Below are 9,273 nucleotides of genomic sequence, written 5' to 3'. Positions count from 1 at the left end.
ACCCACATCACCAAAACCAAAAAACATTCAATTAGCCCTACGCATCTCCAGAACATGCTTTCAAGGCATGGGCAGTTAAAACAACTAAATTATCAATTAAATTCATATTGCCTTCCAGTAATGAGACCTAAACATATTCTCTAACATAAACCACTGTTGCATCCTCATTTAGGCAAGGTTTTGGTAGGTTAGTGCAATCCGGGTTTCTTGGGAAGCCCATACCTTAACCTCTAACCTGTAGCACCAATTTTTTACGGCCAGAAACGCATATAATAGTAATTTAGAGCACCCCAAGAAAACATTCCAAATTACAAACTCATAAATCAATTGTCATAATATTGTAATGTTGTTCAAAAAATGTGTTTGAGGTTTTCTCAAAATCAGCTCTAACTTCAGAAACAATCCGATTTCCGGACTGCCCTGCAGTCAGTGTAACACTGAATGAAAAACGTAAAAAGTGGGATACATTTGTGAGGTGGGCGAATTGGGATTTACTATTTCTATTTTTGACAACTTTTTCTTCACTACATCTCGAAAGAAAATGATGTACTTTTTACTCCATAAATTTTCCCTGACACCCAAAAGTACTCATTACATTTTGAATGCTTAGCAGGACAGGAAAATTGTCTAATTTACATACTTATGAAGAGAACATCCCAGGTCATCCCTACTGCCTCTGATCTGGCGGACTCACTTTGACTAAACACATGCTTCCTTTGTAAATTATGTCTGAGTGTTGGAGCCTGCCCCTGGTTATCTATACATTTAAAAAACAAGAAAATGGTGCCATCTGGTTTGCTTAATATAAAGAATTTTAAATGATTTGTAATTTTACCTATATTTGAGCAATTACATTTACTTTTGATACTTAAGTATATTTAAAACCAAGTCCTTTTAGACTTTTACTCAAGTAGGATTTTACGCGTGACTTTTACTTGAGTAATTTTCTATTAATGTATCTTTACTTTTACTCAATTATGACAATTGGGTACTTTTTCCACCACTGCCATTAATGTTGTTTCTAAAGCATCTCAAAGAGTCAGAAGCACAAGCAGAGACCCAGCATTATCCCTAACTAGGTTTCCATCCAATTGGTGACAGATTTTCATGCATATATTCTAAAATCCACATAGAAACAATATGCCCATTTTCCCACCAGAGATGTGTTTCCATCCAATTGACTGGTTGCAGATAAAATCCTGTGCATGATGACATGGTACACATAAAAATACGTTTTGCTGTTACATTTCCATGTATCTAATACAAAGTGAAATGGTTTTCATCCCATTTTCAACTCTACTGATGGTTTTCACAAATGTTGTTTGCATTATATAGCGAGTGTGCCCACTCTGGTATTGACATGTGCGCTATAGCCAATTGCTTGCAGATACAATGTGCGCAGATAGCCTACATGATGATATTATTATGGACAAAAGAGCAAGATTATTTTTATTTGTCAAAATAAAAACCAGAATAACACCTTCAATATCTATTGGAATGGAACATCAAGCTCAACACCTTGCATTTTCACCACCCTGTGAAGTTCATAAAAATATATTTACTCGTTTATGCACAACTACAGTGAAATGCCTTTCTTGCAAGCACCCAACAATGCACAGTAATCATAATTTATTTAATCTGTAGCCTAATAAACTGCATGCTTTCCAGACGAGTCATAGTGGGAGGACCACACAACATGTCACAGCGTGACTCAAAATGTACTTTGATATGATGGTTATTATATCAATATTTGCGCATAAAAGCTTTTCCACCGACATTTCTCGCATAATTTTTTTACCAACACAAAAAAATATCCCACCGTGTCTAGCATATTTTGTTTTGTCGACATTAGGAAAGTTTCCAGAAAAATGTTGTTTCCGTCAGGCCTGTCATTATTATTTTTTTATTTGACATGTAACGTTACTTTACTCACAATAAAAGGTTGGATGGAAACCTAACCTGGTCTCAGAGCATTTAGTATTACTCTGTACAGAAATCCTAGACATTCCATTTGTGACCTGTTCCAGGAAGCTAGGCTTCTGTCTCAGGTCACTACTTCACAGGACAGGCATTTGAACATATATATTTTGTTATATATAAAAAATATTTTGTTGTTGTTGTTGCAAAAATACCTTCTGGACCATGTGAACGTTCATATGCGTTAATAACACACTTGTATGACATCTGTAAATACAAATAAAATAGGTCAATTGTGCCTAGTTGGTTTAGACACAGAAAAAGACAGTAATATTCCTGCTAGCCATGATTGGCTGAGACAATGGATGGGCTGGACATGCCGAGAGATGAGATTGGATTGGTCTGCCATGTAGCATGGTTCTGTCTATAACATGAGCTGCTCCCTATGTGTACATAATCCTTGCTACCACAGCTTTTTTGAACGATGTCTTGAGGAACTGTAAAAGTGTGGCACCCGTTCTCAACATCGCTGCACGCTATCGACAAAGATCAGTGTGAAAAAGTTGTGATGGACTACTTTCTGGAGGACGATCGTGCCATTCTGACTCACTCTGGTTCTGAAAATGAATCAGACAATGAGGAAATGCATGATTTAGGTAGAAACATTTTTCATTGAACCAGACTGTAGATTCTTCTGATGACAGTGATGGGGAAGAAACGGCAATGATTGCAAATGTGGAAGGAGTCGAAAAGATAACACAGAAGGCTGTTGTATAAAACACCTGTCTCTGGATTACATCTTCAAACTACGGGCAACCATGGCATCCATGACAGAGAGGGAGAATGGTTCATCCATGTATATGGGCAAGAGTCTAGCAACATTTTCAGATATTATACGTTTCAGATTTTGTCATAAAGTCGTTATCCTTGCAAATTAAAGCAAACTGTTAGCTAGCTAGCTACCGTTAGCTGGCTGGCTCACTAGCTAACGTTACGTGTATGATCTGTGCAGTAATATTATTTGTATCTCAGAAATCCACTTACATTGCTAGTTATAGCCTAATGTTAGCTAGCTAACTAACATTGAACCTAGTTGGTTAGCTTTAGCTACCTGCAGATTCATGCATGGAAGTATGGGTTGGGATTATGGTTAATTGTTTAGCTAGCTAGGTACCTAGCTACATGTCTAAACAAAGGACTCCACTATGCAAGTAACCATTTCACTGTATCGTTTACACCTTCTGTATCCTCTGCATGTCACAAATAAACTTTGATTTTATTTGATATAGTGTGTGTTTACCAGAGACGGTAATGTGAGGAATAACATGACCTGCATCAAAGTCAGATTAGGATTAGGGCAGAGGACTAGATAAAGTAGATTTTTACTACTACTTTTTGCTACTACTTTCACCACTTTTAATATTGAAATCTTTGGTTACTTACTACACTATGTTACTCTTTTTAGTACATGTGAATCCTTAAAGAGAAGGGTGGGGCTAAGGCTTAAAATGGTGTGAATGATGCTGAATGGGTGTAGACAAAGAAGAGCTCTCCAGTAAGTGTACCAAAACATTCAAGGCCATTTTCTCAAAAGTGGGTTTACAAGTTTATTAACCTTCAAAGAATATTTACTTTCCTATTGTTCCTCAACTGCAGTATATGATATACCATTTTCTAGCTCTGAAACTTTACTGTTAGCCAATTTAAAAAACACCATTTAAAATGTTGCTACATAGGACCGAGTCGAGGTGGTGGGTCACATTTAGTATGATATGTTAAGTTTTGTATGGTATGTATTAATGTGTGGATTTCCATCACCCATTTTGTATAATATGTTACAAATTACACATTTATTATACAGTATGTTACCAATTTGTAAAAAGTACAATATGTAAAAAATAAAATAAAAATGGACAATATGTTACGAATTTGCAAAATGTATGATATGTTATAAATTCTAGCTAGGTGGCTAACCTTAGGGTTAGGCTAGGAGTTAGGGTTAGGAGTTAGATTAACGTTAAAGGGAAGGGTTAGCTAAAAGGGTTAAGGTTAGGGTTAGCTAACATGCTAAGTAGTTGCAAAGTAGTTAAAAAGTAATAAGTAGTTGAAAAGTTGCTAATTAGCTAAATTGCTCAAGTTGTCCACGGTGAGATTTCAACTCGCAACCTTTGTGTTGCTAGATGTTTGCGTTATATGCCCACCGATCTACCTGACCAACCAACCACCCACACTACATCTGTCTTATGTAACCATACCAAACGTAACGTAATTTGTGTCACACCCTGATCTGTTTCACCTGTCTTTGTGCTCGTCTCCACCCCCCTCCAGGTGTTTCCAATCTTCCCCATTATCCCCAATGTATTTATACCTATGTTGTCTGTCTGTTGCCAGTTCATTTTGTTTCATGAAACCTACCAGTGTTTTTCCCCTTGCTCCTGTCTGTTCTAGTTCCTGTTTTCTAGTTTTTCCCGGTTTTGACCATTCTGCCTGCCCTGACCCTGAGCCTGCCTGCCGTTCTGTACCTTGCCACACCACACTGGATTATTGTCCCCTGCCTGCCCTGACTCTGAGACTGCCTGCCATTCTGAACCTTTTGCACCTTATCTGGATTACTGATATATGCCTGCCCTTGACCTGTCGTTTTGCCTGCCCCTGTACTAGTAGTAAACTTTTGTTACTTCGACCCTGTCTGCATCTGGGTCTTACCTGAAATGTGATAGTACAAACTGGCTAGTAACACCCGCAATATAGGCAACTCCTAGTGTGAAGCCTAAGCTGGAGACAGTCAAACTCTGCCTAAGAGTTTGGTAAGAGGTGAATCTGCAGTCTTCGGAGACTCTCTGGGGAACTCGGGTAGCCTCGGATTCTCTCGGCAACAAAGCCGTCAGGGACTTCCGGGATGCCTCGGAGGCTAGGTTGAGTCCTTGGACGGGTGAGTGAAATCTCCTCTCCTCCCTTCGTTCCTGTTGTCGCCCATCGATCCGAATGTTCAAGGCGATGAGCGAGTCGAGATCCGTCAGTAGTTCCCGGGCTGCAAGCTCGTCCTATACTTCCTCGGATACTCCGTCCAGGAACATGTCGAACTGCGCTTCTGTGTTCCAGGCTCTGGTTAATGATGTTCTCAGCGACATGTTGAATCGGTTCGTCTTCGTCTACCTCGATGTCATCTCGTCTTCTCCTGTTCCGTCCAAGAGCACGTGCTCCATGTCCGACAGATTTGTTCCGGATGTTCGTTCCTGATGTGGTCTGCTCCTCAGTCCTGGAGTGGGCCCACTCCTCTAGGCTTGCCTGCCACCCGGGTTCCTGGCGGATCTTGCTATTTGTGCGACAGCGCTTTTGGTGGCCTACCATGGTTCCTGAAGTCTCCGCGTTCGTCGCCGCATGCACAATCTATGCACAGAACAAGACTCTTTGGCAAGCTCCTGCTGGTCTCCTTCAACCTGTGCCTGTCCCTGGTCTCACATATCCCTGGACTTTGTCACAGGTCTCCTCCCATCTGAGGGCAACACCGCCGTAGTGGATCGGTTTTCCAAAGCCGCCCACTTCATTCCTCTCCCCAAGCTACCCTCTGCCAAAGACACGGCCCAGCTCATGGTGCAGCACATCTTCCTGATCCATGGACTGCCAGTGGACATGGTCTCCGACCGGGGTCCTCAGTTCTCGTCCCAGTTCTGGAAGGCGTTCTGCACACTCATTGGGTCGTAGGCCAGCCTGTCCTCCAGGTTCCACCCCCAGTCCAACGGCCAGTCGGAGCGAGCCAACCAACGACAACAAGTGGATTGCCACTTACAAGCTAGTCACCGCATGCCCTGAGTATGCGTCCTGGTAATCTGTCTGGCCCTGCGGCCTTTTGAATGTTAACCTGTTTAAAGGTCTTACATTGGCTACAGAGAATGTGATCACACAGTCATCCGGAACAGCTGGTGCTCTCATGCATGGTTCAGTGTTGCTAGCCTTGAAGCGAGCATAGAAGGTATTTAGCTCGTCTGGTAGGCTTGCATTAATGGACAGCTCGTGGCTGGGTTTCCCTTTGTAATCCATGATTGTTTGCAAACCCTGCCATATCCGACGAGCGTCAGCGCCAGTGTAGTATGATTCAGTCTTGGTCCTGTATTGACGCTTTGCATGTTTGATGGTTCATGTTTGATGGTTCATCGGAGGGCGTAGCAGGATTTCTTATAAGTGTCCGGATTAGTGTCCCGCTCCTCGAAAGCGGCAGCTTTAGCCTTTAGCTCAGTGCCGATGTTGCCTGTAATCCATTGCTTTTGGTTGCGATATGTACATACGGTCACTGTGGGGACGTTGTCGTCAATGCACTTATTAAGGAAGCTGGTGACTGATGTGGAAAACTCTTCAATGTTATTGGATGAATCCCGGAACATTTTCCAGTCTGTGCTAGCGAAACAGTCCTGTAACTTAGCATCTGCTTCATCGGACCACTTCCGTATTGAGTGCGTCACTGGTACTTCCTGTTTGAGTTTTTGCTTGTAAGCAGGAATCAGGAGGATATAGTTATATTCAGATTTGCCAAATGGAGGGTGAGGGAGAGCTTTGTATGCGTCTCTGTGTGTGGAGTAAAGGTGATTTAGTTGCACAGGTGACATGCTGGTAGAAATTAGGTAAAAAACTATTTCAGTTTTCTTGCATTAAAGTCACCGGCCACTAGGAGCGCTGCCTCTGAGTGAGTATTTTCTTGTTTGCTTATGGCCCTATAATGTCCGTTGAGTGTGGTCTTAGTGCCAGCATCGGTTTGTGGTAGTAAATAGACAGCTAAGAAAAATATAGAGGAAAACTATTCTAACTCAGGCGAGCAGAACCTTGAGGCTTCCTTAATATTAGAGATCACGCAGCAGTTAACAAAGAGACAGACACCCCCTTTTCCCTGAGCGTCACTGACGCTGCCGTTCTGTCCTGCCAATGTATAGAAAACCCAGCTAGATTTATATTTACCATGTCCGGAGAAACATAGGATATTACAGTTCTTCAGATAACGTTGATAGGATAGTCTCGAACGGAGCTCATCCAGTTTATTCTCCAGTGATTGCACGTTTGCCAATAGAACGGAGGGTAGAGGCAATTTTTTTCCACTCTCTGACGTAGTCTCGCCAGGTGTTCTGTACGCTGGCCTCTATAGCGCCGTCTCCTTCTTTGAGTGTCGGGGATTTGGGCCTGGTCCGGGATAATCAATATGTCTTTCACCTCCGACTCATTGAAGTAGAAGTCCTCATCCAAATGGAAGTTAGTGATAGCTTTTCTGATGTCCAGAAGCTCTTTTTGGTCATTGGAAACAATGGCAGAAACATTATGCACAAAAAAGTTTTGAACAGCGCAAAAAAAATACACAAAATAGCATAGTTGGTCAGGAGCCTATAAAACGCCGGCACAGTTGCTTTTTGTTGAAGAGGCAGCAGATAACGTTTGCTTGCGATCTTCTTTCTCCTGTGTCTGAATGAATTGGTGGCTATTTCTTTCTAGCTGGCAAAATAAGTGAACTAGATTTTGTTTGCGTACTGCCAAATGTCAATAATATAGCTAAGTTTGTCCCTGGTATGGGCTAGTAAAAATCCTAAACCTAGCCAGTTAGACAGTGATAGCCACAAGCTGTACTGAGGTGAGAGGGAGGAGAGAATTCACTTTCTGTTTCATCTGCTGGTGGCTAGCTCATTTTCATGCAAATTTGTTTTTCCACATTTATGAAATTATATTTTTTATTCTATAAAGATTGTAATTGTGTCAATATGAATATTGTAGAAAAATCCTCATAGCAGTTTTCCATACTAAAAAGTGAAGTGCCACTTGGTCCGCATTAGCTTACCATGTACAGTAGGCTACAGGCAATATATTACCATGTACAGTAGGCTACAGGCAATATATTACCATGTACAGTAGGCTACAGGCAATATATTACCATGTACAGTAGGCTACAGGCAATATATCACCATGTACAGTAGGCTACAGGCAATATATCACCATGTACAGTAGGCTACAGGCAATATATCACCATGTACAGTAGGCTACAGGCAATATATCACCATGTACAGTAGGCTACAGGCAATATATCACCATGTACAGTAGGCTACAGGCAATATATCACCATGTACAGTAGGCTACAGGCAATATATTACCATGTACAGTAGGCTACAGGCAATATATCACCATGTACAGTAGGCTACAGGCAATATATCACCATGTACAGTAGGCTACAGGCAATATATTTTTCCATCTTGTGACTCATATAATCTTGTGTTCGGAGCTTTCTGGTAGTCTTCTTCATCTTCATACGCGGGGAGCATAAATTGTACAATTGTAACTAACAAAGAATTTGTCAAGTTAGAACCCATGTATATATTAGATAATATACAGGTTCATTATCTGCTACCTGGACTTTAACCCCTACCCTAACCATTACCCTTATCCTAACCCTTTTACATTTTTACTTCAATGGGGTGAGGTCAGAGTTGGGACATCCCAAGGGTTCTGTTTAGACTTTTCCGTTATGGTACCTTACTTGGCAATAGGCTAGTACACGTTATTCGCTCACTTAATTCATTCCAGTAGTAGACTAGGCTGCTGCTCACAACCTGAGGCAGCAGTGGAAACATTTTATGAGCCTTTGCACCCATATGAACACATGTAACAGCAGCAGTATTGCCTACTGTGCGCAGAGCTTATTTAAAAGCCAGGTTGTATGACATGTTGGACCCTATATGCCCGCTTGTCAACTATATATTATTTAAATTAGTGAGCTTGACACATTTTCGAACTTGTAATAGACTACGCCTTTTGGCTCTCTCTTATCAGTATCTGTGCTAAAGGTAAAGGTGTGTCCCGAGTTTAATACACTAGTCTATTTCTTTTCAATGGGGAAGTGTGACCTAAACCTACAGCTTACTTAATAAGAAACATGTTTTAATACAAATTTTAAAATGCAATATGCAGAAATAGCTCCAACATTTCCTGGTTGCTAAAATTCCAATAGTTCGCCTAATTTCAGTTGATGTGACAAAACAAGCATGTATTGTGAAATATATTTTCCATATCCAAAAATATTTTATTTTCAGCTGTTTGAAGCTGGTGTACAAAACCCAAAGAATAAAGAAAACAATCAACAACTTAAGAACCGGTAGCATAGGGATAGCACACATAGAACATACCTACTGCTTCTTAGGCTTTCAATGAGAATGACAGATCTATAACACACATTTCTAAGTGAATTATGTTAGGTCGCACACATATTGCAGCATTAAATAAACCACGTTTAAACCACAACAAACCTTCTCACTATTACTGAGAAGATAATCATTATTATAACAAATAAATATGCAATATTGAGATGAATTTCTAGATTATGCCTAT

This window comes from Oncorhynchus kisutch, linkage group LG4 (genome assembly GCF_002021735.2).
Source record: "Oncorhynchus kisutch isolate 150728-3 linkage group LG4, Okis_V2, whole genome shotgun sequence".
NCBI lineage: Eukaryota > Metazoa > Chordata > Actinopteri > Salmoniformes > Salmonidae > Oncorhynchus > Oncorhynchus kisutch.
This window is presented reverse-complemented; position numbering follows the sequence as displayed.